The sequence below is a fragment of the Dipodomys merriami genome, unplaced genomic scaffold (genome assembly GCF_024711535.1).
Source record: "Dipodomys merriami isolate MVZ:Mamm:240054 unplaced genomic scaffold, mDipMer1.0.p SCAF_1172, whole genome shotgun sequence".
Classification (NCBI taxonomy): Eukaryota; Metazoa; Chordata; class Mammalia; order Rodentia; family Heteromyidae; genus Dipodomys; species Dipodomys merriami.
Genome location: NW_027202463.1, coordinates 146,163 through 164,541, shown reverse-complemented (window position 1 = coordinate 164,541; position 18,379 = coordinate 146,163). Strand labels below are relative to the sequence as shown.

The window sequence follows — 18,379 nt, the reverse complement described above, 5'->3', positions numbered from 1 at the left end:
TAGAATGCTACCTTTAAGAAAAAAGAATTTCTATTTCAAGCCCTGGGTTCAAGACCCCTACCTGATACATACTCACAAACTCGTAAGGGACTTTTGGGATGCCTTGGAACCCAGATCTTCAAATTCTGTCTTTTGTGTAGCTTGAGCTCCAGGTGTAAACCACCAATTCTCTTGGCTTTTGTGCTCATCTTCCACTCTGATTTTTATTTGTGTTTTGTATTTAATTGATTAATTATTAGTAGTCCTACCCTATGTATCTGGGCCTGGTCACTGTTATTTTGCTTTTTCATTCAAGGCTGTTGCTTTACCACTTGAACCACAGCTCTACTTCTGGCATTTTTGCTGGTTAGTTGGAGATTAGAGCCTCATGGAATTTCCTGCCCAGGTGGGCTTTTAACCACCATCCTGAGATTTCATGCTCCTAACTGGGATTACATGTCAGCCACCAAAAAGTGCCTGGCTCACTCAATTTTAATATTCTTTTTTTTTGTGGTTGGTCATGGGGCTTGAACTCTGGGTCTGGGCTCTGTCCCTCAGCTCTTCAGTTCAAAGCTAGCGCTCGACCACTTGAGCCACAGAGCCACTTCCAGCTTTTTTCTTTTTTGCTATATGGTGCTGAGGAATCAAACCCAGGGCCTCATGCATGCAAGGCAAGAGCTCTACCACTGAGCCAACTTCCCAGCCCTCAATTTTAATATTCTTAATAGGCTCTTACAGTCTTTTTATTCACATGATGATGATGATGATGATGATGATGATGATGATGATGATGATGATGATGATGTGCTGGTCATAGGTTTGAAATCAGGGCATGGGTGCTGTCCATGATCTTCCAGTTGAACCTCAGCTCAAGTCCTGGACTTTTCTTTATTTCTTTTTGCTTCTTTCTTGGTGGTTAATTTGAGAGAATTGTCTCATAAAAAACCTTGGCACTACTCAGAAGGTTGAAATCTGAGGATTGTGTTTTCAAGCCAGTCCTGACAAGAAAGTCCAAAACACCCTTTTCTTTTTCTTTTTGTTGTTGTTGTTGTAATGACAAAGGTGAGGTGCAGTGGAGTTGCAGTTTCATTAACAGGTAAAAAGGATGTTTGCTTTTGAGCAATAGCCTCCCAAAGTACACTGCCTCCTGACTAGGGATGGTCCACTGATGGTTAGAATGACTTGTCTTCCTTCTATGACCCTATTACCCTGGTAACCGATTGTTTACAAAGATGTGATCCTGACACCTTAGCAACATGAGAAGGGACAATATCATTCCTAGGTTGGGATGAAAACCAAGTGGATCCCCCCATTTGGTGTGCTGCCTCGCTCTGGGGGGCCAGGATGATAGTGCACCCTTCTGTGAAGAAGGAAAATGACTTGAACAATTCTGTACTCTTTGTTCATTTCTGACAGATGAGGGCTGTGGATAAATTCATGGACTCACCTAGGGACAAGCAGGGAATTTTCTAGGATCTCCATTGTGTCTAGGAAGGAAGGGCCTCAGGTTTTGCTGCAGAGAGATGCATCCTACAGTGCGGTTGCAGCAGCCCTGGCTTGCTCCAATGCCAGTGATTTCACAGATCAGCAATATACCTGGACCCAGGAAATGTCACCTTATGCAGATGAAATAACTCTCAGGACATCTGTCCTGATGACCATGGAAGCCTATGCCAGTGCAAGCGTTGGTGACACAATTCTGCTCATGTGGCTGGGAGTATGGAAGTGGCACAGGTGTGGATTTGAGGTGTTGGATAGCACACGTGGTGTATGCTTTCTGCTCTGCCCACCACATGAGTAAAGGCAATGCTGGATTCTGTCTGAATTTAACTGGGGTCTGAGGGACTGTGGATTTTCTGGGATGCCAAAACTCCCAGGGGGACATAGGTTGAGCTGGACTAGGTGAAAGGGAGTGAAGGAAACCTCCAGAAAGAAGGAAGTCTTGATTCTCTTTAAAAGTTCCTTTAATGCTTAAATTTTAATGAAAACGGGAAATAAATGGAAAAAGTGATTCTAGATCTCAGTTTCCTGAATAGCTAGCATAACAGGTGTGACACTAGTACCCAACTCACTCTTTTGTATCTATTGAGTTTATTAGGTTCTAGACACTGTAGCAAGGAAAAAAAGAAAAGCTTTGTTTTGAAGGTCTATGCCTTTGTGTGTGGGGTTGGGAGAGGGTAGGGAATGTATACACATAAATATGTTTAAATATATGATGGAAAAAATATATTGAGTGATGTGCTAGGGAGGAATGTTAGCAATTTGCAGTGATGTATGAGTTCAGAAAAGCCTCATGTGGTAAAGTGACTTAGAAGAGATCAAGGCAACTCATCCAGGCCCCAGAATCAGGTAGAGTCATGAGCTCGAAGTATGAGCACCTACACCTGGGTCCCCTCCCATTTCTGGAGTTCCCTCCATACAACTGGCCCCTCCCTCTCTCTGCCCAGACCCACCTGGACTCCCATCTACCTCACTTCCTTTTCCCTCAGATCCTCCTGCTACCAGGATAGTGATGGAGGTCATGTGCTCCCTCTTGGGGGAAATATCGCTTCTCTAATAAACCTTGTAATAATCTTTCTCCTTTGCCTTCCTGCTTCTGCATGGTCCCCTTGCATGGATTTTTGTCTAATCCTCTTACATTGGTCGCCCCTGTGGGGATAGGCTCCCCAGTGGGTTTGATCCTCCCTCCACTTCGGAAGGAGGTTCAACCAGCTTCCCTGGGACCTATGCTGAGATCCTATACGCCAGCCACCAGAGGACCACCAAGGTAACTTTCTCCTGACTGAGCGCTCTACCAGCCCATCCAACACTGCTAATTAAGTCCCACTCCAGGGTAAGTGAAAAGTTTATCTGAGGTCTGCGTTTCTGATTCTGATATCTCAGTGGTAAGGGTACCTGGGCCTCTGTGACTTACCGAGCCCCCCTTCCCCTCATCAGAGCCAAACCTTGGCCAAGTGCCAGGGGCCTACCTTGGCCCAAGGACCCCTCCTCCATGGCCCAAGGAATGCAAATGGACAAACATGAAGACATTCTCCACTGGCAGGGCCACCACCCCCTTTAGGAGCCAACCTGTACTGTGGAGAACACTCTAATATAGGCCCATGGCATCAGGTCCGTTACCATGGGAAGGACACTAAATTTCTTTACATTAAGGCCACCTGGGCCTTGGAGGGCTTCTGAGCCCCTTCAATCAAATTTTGCCCCAAATTTAAAACTCCACTTCTGCGAGTGCTTGGGCAGATAGCTCTGGCTCTCTCTCTCTCCCTCTCTCCCTCTCTTCCTCTCTCCCTCTCCCTCTTTCCCTCTCCCTTGCAACTGAAGGTAAAAGTATGGATGAGTTTAAGTTTAAACTCCTCCTCTGTGTACTGCTTTTGCAGTTTCCCCTCCTCTGCAGTCTCCCCTGTGAGGCCCTCCCCTCTTTTGCGGCCTCCCCCACAAGGCACCCTCACTTCTTTGCCCTTCCCCACGAGGCACCCTCACTCCTGCGGCCTCCCAGTGAGGTATACTCCTTTTTGCAGCCTCTTCTGTGAGGCCCCCACCCCTGAAGGACTTCATCTGTGAGGTCCCCACTGCTCTGCGGGACCCCTCCTCTGCCTTTGTAGTGGGGGTGGAAGCTGAAGCTCCAGTTTTGCCAGAAACAATGCATAAAGCATAAAGTGACTCCATTTAGGGTATCATCTCTTATTCTTTTCCATGGTTTTCCATGGTCAGGACTGACTTTGTCCTGGCCATTGTCTCAACATCCATTGCTGGGATAGCTTGTCCCGGTTGGCATTTACGGTTTGGACTCAAGGCCTGGGCACTGTCCCTGAGTCCTTCTGTTCCAGGCTAATGCTCTACTACTTAGAGTCACAATGCCACTTTCAGCCTTTGGCTGGATAGTCCTGGTTCTGTGCTGATTAGTAGGGAGATGGAGTTTTAGAAGGATTTTTTTTGTGCCCAAGATGGCTTTGAACTTTCTTACAAAAGCTCTTTTTATTTCCAGCTAAAGCAACAAGGAGATCAATGAGATGGAGGTTACCTATAACTTGTTAACAATTGACTAACAATTACTTGTCAGAGATTTTTAAAAGAAAGCCCAGTAGATGCTTTTAACCTGAGACTGATTGGCACTCTAAGTACAGCCCACTGCCTCTGGGTAGCCTGTTTAAAGTGGCTTATAGACAACATTTAACCTATAACAAATGTACAGGCCTTTTCTTGGGCTACAGCAGCATAGCCTGTTTAACACCCTGGTTTATAAAAGCATTTTCTGTCTGGCAGAGGAATGCCTACCTATGTAGGCCTTTAGACAGATCTCAATAGGAACATAATCTCAGCTTTACAAGCTTTTCAACAGATGAATTTAACCAGCTCAAAAGTTACTGCCAATTAGGACTTTGAGCAGATACAGGGGTTTTGGGATTTACATTCTACAATCTTAGCTTTTACTACCCACTATCACAGATCTCTGGAAAGTTTTGCCCAGTTACACCAACATGGGTGATAGGAATGTTTAAAAACTTATCTTTCCATGACTTTCTGGCTTGATCAATTTTTTGGAAGACAAAGCTCAAGTAACTCAGGACCTGATACCACTTTTGTCATCCAAACATTTGTTTGTAATTGCCTCTGAATGTTTTAACATTGTCAGGGTCCCTGGAGTGCCTTTCTTATGTTGGGATAAATACATCTTTGGCACTTTCCTTGGTCAGTCGCCGGACTTGAACTCAGGGTTTGAGTACTGTCCCTCAGCTCTCCAGCTCAGGACTAGCACTTGGCCACTTTAAACTCCAAAACAACTCAGCTTTGAGCACTCTGTTGGCAGATTAGAGATGACAATCTCACAGGGACTTTAGTCTGCCTGTGCCTGGACTGGCTTCGAACGACAGATCAATGAGTTGTTTTTTTTTTTTTTACAAACAGTCACTTTGAAAAGACCCCAGACCCCAGAATACGTTCATCCATTGAGCTCTTTAAGAAAAACCACTGCCCCTTCCCCTACATAGCTAAGAGAGCAAGCAGGACGCAGGCAAGTCATTAACCACTGAGTCACCGCCTGCAGACCTCAGCATGACTCTAACACATGCCCTAAAACCAGGCATTCCTGAAAAATAGCCGACCCTCCCGTCCCTTCCTGTAAAACTTAGCTATAATGGCAGGGTAGGTCAGGAGGTAATAAATCACTTGTCAAAATTAGGGAACGAACAGTTTCGGTGCATGACGACCAGCACAGACTTGCCGGGGCAAGTACCGACACGTCAGCTTTCCCCCAACCCCACCTGCCCCATCTGGCCAGCTTAACCTGACCAATCCCCACCCTGAGCGTAATTTGAAATTAACCAATCAATACTCTGTAACCAAGCATCTTGCTTCTGTAACCTTGCTTCTGCTGTCCATAAAAAGAGGGTGCTTTCAAGCACTCGGCGCGCAAGTCTCCCGATAGACTATGTCGCCCCGGGTACCCGTGTAACCGGTTCTCAGACATTCAACCCGAACCTTGTGGATCTCGAGGTTGAGTGCACCTGGGAGCCGAGGGCTTGCCCAAATAAACCTCTTGCTGATTGCATCCGCACAAGTGGTCTCGTTGTTCCTTGGGGAAGGGTCTCTTCTGATTGAAGGACACCCCACGCCGGGGGTCTTTCATCTGGGGGCTCGTCCGGGATAGAGACCCCCACCCAGGGACCACCGACCCATTTTCGGGAGGTAAGCTGGCCAGCGTCTCTGTGTTGTCTGTGTGTTGTCTGTGTACTGTCTAAAGTCAATCTGTGTGTGCGCTTGCGAATCTGGTGAGTTCGGCCGTTCTCGTCTGCATCTGGCGGACCCGTGGAGGAGCTGACGAGCTCATACTCCCGACCGCAGCCCCCAGGAGACGTCCTGGAGGTGTCCGGGGCCTGAAACAGTGGCCCATCCGGGGTCTGAAACAGTGACCCATCCGGGGCCTGAAACAGTGGCCCATCCGGGGTCTGAAACAGTGACCCATCCGGGGCCTGAAACAGTGGCCCATCCGGGGTCTGAAACAGTGACCCATCTGCTTTCTGGAACTCAGTCCTCTTTAGACGCGTGATTTCTCTGGGAGACTCTCAAAACAGTCTCCGCCTGGTTTTTGCCTTTGGCTTATTGTCAAAACAGCGTAGTGAAAAAGTAGCGTGACCAGTATAATTGTGATGTTTGTTGTAGAATTTTGGTTGCTCGCACTGCTCTTGCCTTTGTGGTTTGTTTTCCTGTTGATCTGCTGTCTTTGCCTTCGTTGTGGAAACTTTGGGAGAGTGTGCTACTGTGAATAGTTTTGTAACATTCCTCAAAACCACACAGGTCTCTGCCAGGTTTTGCTTTCGGTTTACTAGCAACAGCGCGCAGCGAAGCTAAGTGTTGCCTGTATTGTATTGTTGTTCTTGTGTTCGTTAATAGTTTTAAAATGGGACAAACTGTCGCGACACCACTTAACCTTACTTTACAGAACTGGAGGGATGTGCAAACATCAGCTCACAATCTTTCAGTAGAAGTTAAAAAAAAAAAAAAAAGAAAATGGATAACTTTTTGTTCATCAGAATGGCCCACTTTCAACTGTGGCTGGCCACGTGAAGGAACCTTTAACCTAACCATTGCCTTACAGATCAAGGCCAAAGTTATGGACCCGGGACCACACGGACACCCAGACCAGGTCCCTTATATTGTTACTTGGGAAGCTCTTATTCTAGAACCTCCCCCGTGGATGAAACCCTTCTTATCTACCCCGGCCCCCCAAATCCCTACCCCCTTAACCCTTCCATCTGCCCCTCAGCTCTCTCCCCCACTCCTTCCCTCTCCAATTTCCCAACCTCAGCTTTCTCTCCTTCCCGGGAGTTTAGCCATGGTCGGCCACTCCCATCTGAAGTCGCTTTTTCTGTTTGGCGCCTGTCTGTTTTTGTGTTTCTGTTTAGTGTTAATTGTTTCTGTTGTCTGTTTTGTTGTCCTTAAAGGGATGGGGCAGCAACTAACAACCCCCTTAAGTCTGACTATAGATCACTGGAAGTCACAGCCTGAGCCGAGATTGTCAGGTTTTGGGAACTTGCTTGTTTGTCAATTATGAAATTGCCACTGACCATCTGCAGGTGGCCTCAGTTAGATCTCAGCCTCGGGCCTTGGCTCAGGGGGGTCTGAGCGTGGGGGAGAACCTGTCAGTCTGAGGGAACGGCCGCTAGGGACTTCCTTCCCTTGCCCTAAGATGACTGGGAATTCGCCTCTGCCTTGGAAGACCCCCGGGTCAACGTCTGCAGGACTCTAAGAGAAAAATCCTCCGGAGGTGAGTAGGGGGGTTGAGTCCCCTGGTAAGTGAATGGTGGTGAGATGTCGCCCTATTCACTGAGACTTGATTCTGTCTTTGTGGCCACATGTTTGTCTTGTTAACTTTAGTGTGTTTGTTTTATGGGGTAGGAAAGTTCTGGGTGAGTGTGGCAGGCTCACCCAGCAGACTCTGGATTCAGCTTGCTGAGTGGGAACAGCACAGAGTTCCGGTAGGGATAAACTGGGGCCCATTAGTCCCCAACTCAGCCTTCAGTTCTTGTCTAGTTCTGTTTTTAGAATTGGTACCAGTTTTAAATGTGGATCCTTGGTTTTTGTGTTTATCTGTGTTTTTGTTATTTATTTATTTAAACATCTCTGAGGGAATAAAAGTTCCAGCTGGGCCTAGTCACAGACCTGCTATGCCCACCCTCCCCACGAGGCATGAAGGGTTACTGGGCTAGTTTGGTTCCCTTCAAGCCTCAGGCTGCACCTTCTCCCAGTGGAGGCTGCTGGAGGACAGGTGAGGGCGTAGAAGGCTGTGTACCTGGATTGGACTTTTCAGCTAGTTCTGTCTAAAATTGGGTTAAAAAAAAAAATCAGGCCAGTTTAGTCTTAGGTGACTCCCTCCCTCAGCCCTCCTCCAACTCAGAAGAGATTCATAAGCCTTGCTAACAAGCAAGCTCTGTGAAAATGAAGCACAACAAAGGTACCTAGTTCTAAAAGAAATACTGTCTTAAATTTTTTTGTTTAAAACCTTTAGAAAGTGTACGTACAACTGATTTTGATTTTTGCGCGCTTTAAGATCTGTGTGTTTTGTGTGTGTCTGTGAACGTGTTCAAAGATAAAAAAAAAATTGTCAGCATGCTGTAACAATTGGGTGATTTAAATTTAAATTTCAAAAGGTTATGAGGTTTGGACATTACCAAAATTTTTAAAAATCTTCACATTGTTTTAAATGGCTTTTTAAAAGGTTCTTTAACTTGCAAATTAGAAAATCTGGTATTTTAAAAACTAATATTTTAAAATGCATAAGTCTGTTTATACTGTAATCAAGTTATCTGGCTTAACAAAAATGCATTGGCTGTTTGGGGTCTAATTCCCTTGGCTAAAATTTGGGGATAAAAATTAGAAATTTAAATGTAAAGGTTAGTTTAACACTGTCAAAGATGTTACCTGTTCTATCTAAAACTGTATTTCATTTGAGAACCAAGAGAAGAGACGGGGAAAAACTTAGAAACCAACAGAAGACCTATCTTTAGGGGTGAAGGGTGAACAAGCAGAAGTGCAGTTCAGCTGGTCATGCAGTGGGACAGGCCCTGGGAGGAGTCCAAGCATGATGAGGCAAACTGGCACAAACGCAGTTCATCTAACCCTAAAGAGTCAGATTGGGTGTGTGCCTGCCTATTCCATAGGAGGGGCCAAGTGGCCCATCATTGTTCTGTCTCTTTTCCCTGCAGATAGGCACTGAAAACATGATGGTTAAAATGAATGATGTGATGATCTGATTAGTATTACTAAAACTTTCCCTTGGATGTGTTAACATTAAAATTAGGAAGGCCTTAAAAAGAGGGTAAAAAGTTATTTGTATAATGTGGCTTACTTTCAATTATGTTCTGCAATTAGGATGTTTTTAAAAAGTTATAAAGATGTTAAATCTAGCTTTGTGGTATAGTAAAGGTGACTGTAATTCTTGCATTAAGGAAAATTGTCATTTGAGTTTAAAAATCTTAATGTGTGTCTGTTTTAAAACAAGCAGCCAAGAGACAATGAGTGACACTTGGCCTCAAGATTTCAAGGGATCTTTTCAAAATGCAAATAAAAACTAAAGTATAAAATATTAAAGGTGATTAATAAGAGGTTTAAAAAAATAGGGAATGGATTTTTGGATATAAAGTTTAAATGTAAAATCATTCTTGACATTGGCCTCAATGTGCAAAAAAAAAAAAAAAAGGAAAAAAGAAAAAATTAGGATTATCAAAATAATTGCTATTCTAGTTTGCTCTTCTAGGTTTTTTAAGTTTCCAGCAAGCCCAAAGCAAAGCACAGAGGATTCTTACAAGTTGTCAGATGTAACTTTGACTCTTAATAAGTTTCAGGTAAGAGCATGCTTAAAAGCTACTTCTATGTTGACCACCTTGTTGCTTTTAATTGGAGTAAAATGGCCTTTTGTAAGACTCATTGATCTGCAAACCGGTTCAAAGCCAGCCCGGGCACAAAAAGGTCCCTGTGAGACTGTCACCTCTACTCAGCCAGCAGAGTGCTGAAAGAGCAAGCAGAAATGCTTTGGGACTCACAGTGGCAGAGTACTAGCCCTGGACTGAAGAGTTAAGGGACAGCATTCAAGCCCCGAGTCTGGGACTCAAAGTGGCAGAGTGCTAGCCTTGAGCTGTAGAGCTGAGAGACAGTGCTCAGGCCCTGAGTTCAAGTCCAGCAACCAGCTAAGGAAAATGCCAATGAGGCATTTATCCCAATGTAGAGAAGACACTCCTGGGACAAAAAGCAATGGTGGAGCATCCAGAGGCAGTAAGCCACTGCTTGGATGGCAGAAATGTCAGATCCTAGAGTCATTTGTGCGTGGCCCTTCAAAACTGATCAGAGCCGGGAGGTCATAGGAAGATAGTTTGGAAGCATGCCTAATGTTCATGACTACCTTGTAAGGGACAGGAACTTGCCAGTCCTCTGTGATAGTAAAAAGCTAATGTTATAAAATGTGGGGGGTAGTTTAAATCTTAACCCCTTTATGTGCCAAAAGCTCTAATTGGCAGTAATATTGAGCTGACACCAGTTACATGAAATTCATCTTCTCAGGAAAAAGTTTGTAAACCTGAGAGTGTGTTTCTATTGATATCTGTCTAAAGGCCTGCAAAGGTAACTCAGGCATTGTGTTAGGGTTACTAAAGATCACATTCCTAAGTCATCCAGAAAGATGCTTTTACAAACCAGAGTGCTAAACAAGCTATACTGCTATAGCTGGAAAAAAGGTCTGTGCAGTTGTCAAAAGTTAAATATTGTTCTTAATGACTTCTAACCCTGATGGCCTCTTTGTAAAATAGGCTAAGGTTATAGGCTCCTGGCTAGGTAAGATCAACGCCCCTAAAGTCAGCTTGAAGAAGTTACAGAAGATGGACCTTCGCCCTTCTACCCCCATTTTAAGATCAAGAGTCCAGAGTCAGTTTTTGAAAAATGAGGCGAAATAGATAAAATAATTTTTAATAAGGGCATAAAAAATAGTGTTAACTGCCTTCTGTGTCTATTTACAAAAATATCTGGTTAGTAAAAAGTTGTGATTTTGGTAAATTGTCCTGAGCTATTGTTTAAAAGATCTTAAAAACCAGCAGGATCAAAGCCTGCCAAGCCTAGGCAATGTATCTTTAACCAGTCTGTGTAGGAATTTACAGCCCAGCATGAGGTGTGACAACAGTCCCTTGGAGCCACTGAGAGACCCTGCTGTTCCGGTTGCTGCTGCTGCTGCCTGACGGCCTGACAGTCACTTGGAGGAACTCCTGCTTGATTCCATCACCTAAGTCTGCTTCATGGTTGACTGCTGCTAAATCTAAGATCTTGTGGGACATTCTTTTGGGTGATATCCAGAAACCCTCTCTTCCCACAGTGGATATTGGGGACAAGGATATCACTGGCTTGCTTGTCTTAGGCACTCCAGTGCATAGTAACTGGAAATCCACTCTATGTTCACAGCCTAGTTTGACTCTAATATGGTAATAACCTGAGTGTGTTATCAATAGAGGTAATACTCTTAGCCTTAAAATCTAGCAAGCTTCTGCATCACGGTGGTGCCTTAAGGCTGTTCTAAGATAAAGGTTCCGCAAGCCAAAGGAAAATTGGGCAGTTTTAAACTACAGCCACAAAGATGGTCAAGAGATTGTAAAGAAAGAGGGTGGTAATGAAAGCCTTGGGAAAGGAATTGTAAAGAAAGAAGGAAGGGGGCCTATGTGTAGCCTTAAAGGAAGAATGTTGTTTTTATGCTAACAAAACAGGAGTGGTAATCAGGACCGCCTATCGGTCGTGCAGGCCCTAGTATTAACCCAACAATATCATCAACTTAAATTAACGGAGGAATCTCCAGTTGAATGAAGGATTTCATTCAGGCAAAAAGAAAATGGGGGAATGAAAAGACCCCAGACCCCAGAATACGTTCATCCATTGAGCTCTTTAAGAAAAACCACTGCCCCTTCCCCTACATAGCTAAGAGAGCAAGCAGGACGCAGGCAAGTCATTAACCACTGAGTCACCGCCTGCAGACCTCAGCATGACTCTAACACATGCCCTAAAACCAGGCATTCCTGAAAAATAGCCGACCCTCCCGTCCCTTCCTGTAAAACTTAGCTATAATGGCAGGGTAGGTCAGGAGGTAATAAATCACTTGTCAAAATTAGGGAACGAACAGTTTCGGTGCATGACGACCAGCACAGACTTGCCGGGGCAAGTACCGACACGTCAGCTTTCCCCCAACCCCACCTGCCCCATCTGGCCAGCTTAACCTGACCAATCCCCACCCTGAGCGTAATTTGAAATTAACCAATCAATACTCTGTAACCAAGCATCTTGCTTCTGTAACCTTGCTTCTGCTGTCCATAAAAAGAGGGTGCTTTCAAGCACTCGGCGCGCAAGTCTCCCGATAGACTATGTCGCCCCGGGTACCCGTGTAACCGGTTCTCAGACATTCAACCCGAACCTTGTGGATCTCGAGGTTGAGTGCACCTGGGAGCCGAGGGCTTGCCCAAATAAACCTCTTGCTGATTGCATCCGCACAAGTGGTCTCGTTGTTCCTTGGGGAAGGGTCTCTTCTGATTGAAGGACACCCCACGCCGGGGGTCTTTCAACTTTTACTCCAATTAAAAGCAACAAAGATGGTCATTGGAAGTAGTTTTATAAGCATGGTTTTACTTATTAAATTACATTTGACAAACGTGTCCTATCTTTTACTGTGGGCCTTCCGGCAACTGTTACAAAAAACTTTAGGGGCAAACCTGAATAATCCTATTTTTTTTTTTTTTTACTTTGAAATAAACCTTTAGGAAAATTTTATCTTTTAAACTTGTCTGGGAGGTCAGCCACTCCCCACAACTTCTCAAATTTTTACAAGGGGGATGTCATTTTAAATCCTTTTTGTGAAGTTATGTTAATTTGCATTTAAATGCATCATTGAAACACTGGGCTGTATATTCTTTGCCTGTAGGCTGTCCTGTGGGCAGTGAATAGAAAGAGTGGCCATATTTTTTTTCTGCAGTCTGAGTTACATTTAGGAATTTACCTCCAATTGTAAAATAGTATAGAAATCAATTTCTATCCTTTGCTCATACACCCTGTATGGTCTAACTTCTGGCGATTAACATTTACAGAACCAAATATCTAATGTGGCTTGTGTTTTACCCTTAATTAACAGGCTTTTGGTCATGTAAGATGAAGCAAGGCCAGAGTCTGAGAGAGACTGTGGCATCTCCCAGCATGTATGGACTGTTGCACCTCCTGTTGGTAACCTGCAATATTTCTACATATACTGGTTAGAGACCTGGTTTACATTGTCTTTTGCAGGCTGGTGCCACTGGTTTAGGCAGCTGTGCCTGGGCATAGTCACTCTGCTCCCTTGATCTTAATTGAAGTTGATCGGCACACAGGGGAGAAAACAGAGAATGAAACCCTTAGCTTTAGTTTACTAGCCATGGTCAGTGTACAATAGTTAACTCTTAGCATAGATGGACATAGGAATGACATAATTCACAGCCAACTTAGTTACCAATTTCATTTACTTTGTAAAGGACATTGTCTTTTTTAAGTCCTTTTCCAAGGTCTTTTAAAACTGCCTGTTTTTTCTTTGGCTTAGTCAGGTCACAAAGTTTTAAAGCAATTTAGATTAATTCACAGCTTCCATTGACAAAGATTTTTAGTAGGCAGAGTAACCTTGAAACCATAATCACTTACATATAGTCAAATAAGACACAGACAGACATGTTTGTGCACAGATTATAGAGCATGCTTAGATTTTAAAATAGACTTTTAAAGTTTTGAAATTTTAGTGGAACTACTTTTCTAATTATGAAGGAACCATGTGGTCAGTTTAAAATACAAAACTTTGCCAACAAGAAACCAAATGAACAGGAGGCAATAGGAACATACACTTGGCCTAGCATAATGGCACCACAGGACAGGGGAGGGGGAAGGGGTAGTACCAAGCTGAAGTACCAAGATGCCAATTTGGCACATCCACCACTTGCTCAGTGCTAGAGAGAAGATTAATACACTTTTGGTAATATCCAAACTTGTTGGCCTTTATTTCGGTGAGTTTAGACTTAAACTCACCCATTTTCTATCTAATGAGTAGAAACAAGCAATTACTGGTTACATTCTTCCAGGGCTTAACCAACGCGTTTAGCATATGAAATACTTGTGAAAGAGGTTACAAGCAGGTAATTTTGGCAAGAGGGAGAGTTTAAGGGGAGGGGGAGAGAGAGAGAGAGAGGTACTTGCTCAAGCACTCTCAGAAGTGGAGTTTTAAATCTGGGCCAAATTTAACTGATGGGGAACCAACAGCCCTCCAAGGCCAGGTGGCCTTAATGTAAAGAAATTTAGTGTCCTTCCCATGGTAAGTGACCTGAAGCCATTTGCCTACAGTAGAGTGTCCTCTACAGTGCAGGTTGGCTCCTGAATAGGTGGTGGCCCCACCAGTGGAGACTGTCCTTATGTTGGTCCAAGGTGGGTCCTTGGGCCATGGTAGGCCCCTAGTGGCTAATTCTAGCACTTGGCCAAGTTTTTGGTCAGATGGTGAGGGTGGGGCTCAGTTAGCCCAGAAAGGCTCAGGTGGCCTTACCACTGATATTGGAATCAGAAACCCCGACCTCGGACAAACTTGTCACTTACCCTGGAGTGGGAATTAATTAGTGGGGCTGGATGGGCTGGTAGAGCGCTCAGTCAGGAGGAAGTTACCTTGATGGTCCTCTGGTGACTGGAGTGAAGGATCTCAGAATAGGTCCCAGGGAAGCTGGTTGAACTCCCTTCTGAGGTGCAGGGGGAGCAAATGCACTGGGGAACCTATCCCAGTATGGAGCCACCAATGAAAGAGGATCAGACACATCCATCCTATGGGACCATGCAGAGGCAGGCAGGCAAAGGAGAAAGATTACAAGGTTTATTAGAGGAGCCATATTTCCCCCAAGAGGGAGCACATGACCTCCATCACCATCCTGGTAGCAGAAGTATCTGAGAGAAAAGGAAGTGAGGTAGATAGGAGTTCTGGTGGGTCTGGGTGGAGAGAGGGAGAGGCCAGTTGTATGGAGGGAACTCCAGAAATGGGAGGGGGCCCAGATGTGGGTGGAGCTGAGGACCAAAGGTGAGCAATCTACAAACTGCAGTTCAAAGCCAGTCCAGGCAGAGAAAGATTATCATCTCTAACTAGCCAGCAGAGTGCCAAAAAAGTGGGCAGAGTTGCTTTGGAGTCCGAAGTGGCAAAGCGCAATCCTTGTACTGGAGAGCTGAAAAACAGCACTCAGGCACTAAGTTCAAGTCCAGTGACCAAGGGAAATGTCAAGGTTGCATTTACCCTAACATAGAAAGAGGCACTGCTGGGACTTTGGCAATAATGTTTGGCTCTTCTAAAATTGATCAGAGCTGGAGGTCATGGCAAGCTAGTTTATAAGCATGCATAACTGGGCAAAAACTTGTCAACCATTTGTAATAGTTGGCTGTAAAAGGCTGAGTTTGTGAAATGTGGGGAATAGCTTAAATCCAAACTGCTCTGTATGTGCTTAAGACCCTAATTGGCAGTAAATTCTGGGCTGACACTAACCAAATAAATTTGTTTAAGAATAAAATATGAAATTGTTAGGACCAGATCGAAAGTAAACAGATAGGGTATTAATTAGAACAAGGAAGGAGAAAATTCAAATTTAACTGAGACAAATAAGTCCCAGGTAAGCAGAGAAACATTGGTATAAACACCAAAATAAAACAAAATTGTGGTCTGATAATTACTAAAAAGATCATTTATATCAGGATTTAGACCAAATGTTAAATTTTCAAAGATAAGGGCTTAAGTAGAGAGTTAAGCACCAGGAGCTACACTAAACATCTGTATGCCAAAGGATGGGCTGTCCCACCTAGGCTATTTGAGGAGCTAAACAATGCTTTCGCCCATTTGGGGAGGTAATGTTTTCCTAGAATTTCAAGGTAAGACTTGTCCCACCTCCAGGCCTTGAAGCTGGGTACAATGCCCCCATCTCCAGCCTAGATACCAGGATGTCTACAGGCAGTTGTTTGGACTCAACCACCCTATTTGCCTTAATGCAATTTGTAATCACTAACTGTTAGTTCTGCTTTTATAACTTGTTTGTCAATTACAAAACTGCCACTGAACACCTACAAGTGGAACTTCTTATGGATCTTACCTTTAAACATCCTAGACTATTTAAATCTTTTACAAACCAAAGTACTAAACAGGCTATGCTGCTATAGCCCCCCCCCCCAACAGGGTCCATACAGCTATTAAAAGTTAAAAAATTATGTCTAAACTCTAGTTTGGAATAAAATGTAATTAGTAAAAAGTTGTCACCTTGACAAACTACCCCACACCATATTATAAAAGCCAGTGTACAACCAGAAAAATATTAGGGGAGTTTACTAAAGTTAGTCCCTAGGAAAACTTCTTTAATCAACCTGTGTAGACTAATGCCAACTGTTTACACACCCATAAAACATTTAAGCTTCAATTATAAAAAAAAAAAAAAACGAAAAAGGGGAATCCCCAAGGGAAACTTTTGCCTTCACCTTATTTAAATTTTTAAAATTTCACTCAAAGTGATCCTTTCACTAAAGCTGAAAAGCATTTTATCCCTCTAGCACCACCTCACTATCTATTCCCATATGGTTTAAAAAATTTAATCAATGAAGACTAAGAGTAATGCCCCATAAGGGAAAACAGTGTTTCTATCATTCCAGATGGATCCACTGGCAACATCTGGGTCCCTTTTTGACTCATCCGACCTCCAGAGAAGCAAAAACAACACAACACAACCCTGAGGAAGAAGATCTAGTACGCAGCTTCGCAGACCTAAGCTTTAAGTCCCGAGGAAGCCATCATCCTTATCTTAAGAAAACCAGCTTGACCCCACCAACATGGGGTCAGAATAAGGTGTTGACACAAGACCGAAGCCACCCTGGTCAGTACAAAAACCCCTAGAATACCTGAATATCTGTTTTGGCCGTGATTGCACTGCTTGTGAATACATCTGCAGTGAACATGCATATTGGGCCTATGTCCCTCACCCACCATTGTTAAAATTAGTGGATTAGCTAGACCAAGGTCCGGTGGCGTATACAAATGACAGCACGTATTTTCCGCCACCATGGGATCATGCAGACCCTACTCATCCAGGTGAGGAAGGAATACCTTATATTATTTCCTTAGGATTTGAGTCTTTACCACTGTGTTTAGGGACATCACCTTGCTTACCAACCAGAAGACAGGTATGGGCATACATCTTGCCTGATGATAAGATCAACAATCATATGGGGCTATTCAGAACAAGTTCCTTAAATTTTATTGGTCAGGATCATTCTTATACAAATAAGACTGGGCAACCACCTAACCTAGTATGCCAGGACATTAATTATTGAATTGGGTTTATGTTTCTATTCAGTGGTCTCAGTGTCAAAACCCTAGAGGAAAGATTATACAGCATAATGATAACATCTCATTTATAGATTGAGGTCCTCATGGATGTTTCATTGCCAATTATTCTGAAAAGCATGTTGGTGATTGGTATACTAATAATTCTTCTGACGGTGACGTCTATACAATGGAGTTATAAATCATGTAGAACCCATTGGCTTGCTCACCTGACATGATGGAGGCCTTGTGCCTCGTAGGCCACATATAAATTTCAGGGGACACTTAGGGCCTGAGCAGTGGCATTTATAAAACTTGCCACCCAATTTTATACAACTCAGAATTGGATTGGTCACTTTACTAGGGCCCATGAGGCAAATTATACATTTTACAGGAACCATTCTTCTACTGTACAGGGTTGTATTAAACTTTCCTATGTACTAGCCCACAGGGACAGTGTCAATCAATGAGAACCCACGCAGCCAGGACTCTTTACATGCTTAAATCATACTATTTCTTTTAATATGCCTTCTCAGTCTCTCTTGATATTAAGATCTCGCTTAGGGGTCTGGGTGCCTGTTAACCTCACCCGACCTTGGCAGGAGAGCCCCACTGTTGGTTTGTTGAAAGGAGTCTTCCAGCAACTGCTGAAGAGAACTAGGAGATTCCTGGGTCTGAGTGTAGCTGTGATCCTTGAAATGATTGCTATCACCATGACTGCTGCGACTGCTGGAGTGGCCCTGCATTCCTCCATCCAAACCAAGGACTTTGTAGAGAAGTGGCTGGACTGTCACCAGCTATGGACTCATCAGCACAATATTAAACAGGACATTGATTCCCGTCTGAACACACTGCAACACAGGGTGCAGTGGATGGGAGACTAGATAATTGATCTGCAGAAACAGCTAACCTTCAAGTGTGATTAGAGCTCAATAAACTGTGCATCACTCCTACTTGATTCAACACTTCTAACATTACTTGGCAGGGACTTCACTACCACCTGCCAGTCTTGCAAGGAAATTTGACTTGGGACATCCACTAGTTACAGCAGGAAGTCATTGAGACTTTCTTGGCACAACTCCCTGGGGTGGGATATGAAGGTCTGGCTGAGGGAATTGCATCTGTGCTAAACCAATTGGACCCTCGTACCTGGTGGCACAGTTTTAAACATAGTGTTTCTACAGATCGATTGCATTATGTCTTGTCAAGATATTGCTGTCTACATTCCAAAATAGTTTCTGCAAATCCCTCCTGCAAAGGATCTCTTGCTTACAGTTGTACTTAAAAAACAAAAAAGGGGGGAGATGTCAGAGGCATTGACTGGCATAACCCCATTTGTTGCTGTTTCCACAGTGGGATCTGGGGACACGATGTGTGGTATAGGCAAGAAGGGACTACACCATGTGGGTATAGACAAAATTTATTGAAACATCACATGCTTATATACAGCACACAAGCAGGAGAAGTAAATCTTCAGTCAGGGGCAGAGAGTTAAACAGTTTTATGGGAGCACAGGCAATGAGAGTTTAAACAGAA

The 18,379-nt window shown here is 43.9% G+C and overlaps 1 long non-coding RNA gene across 4 annotated transcripts in view; it reads left to right on the top strand.

Moving 5' to 3' along the window:
* Positions 1–17,978, top strand: part of LOC138822910 (uncharacterized) — a 40,620-nt gene extending 22,642 nt beyond the window's left edge. For all 4 annotated transcript variants that reach the window (XR_011370676.1, XR_011370677.1, XR_011370675.1 and 1 more), the window contains 2 exons: positions 16,174–16,394; positions 17,446–17,978. This is a non-coding gene — a long non-coding RNA (uncharacterized lncRNA). The remainder of the gene's footprint in view (positions 1–16,173; positions 16,395–17,445) is intronic.
* Positions 17,979–18,379: the final 401 nt, after the last annotated feature.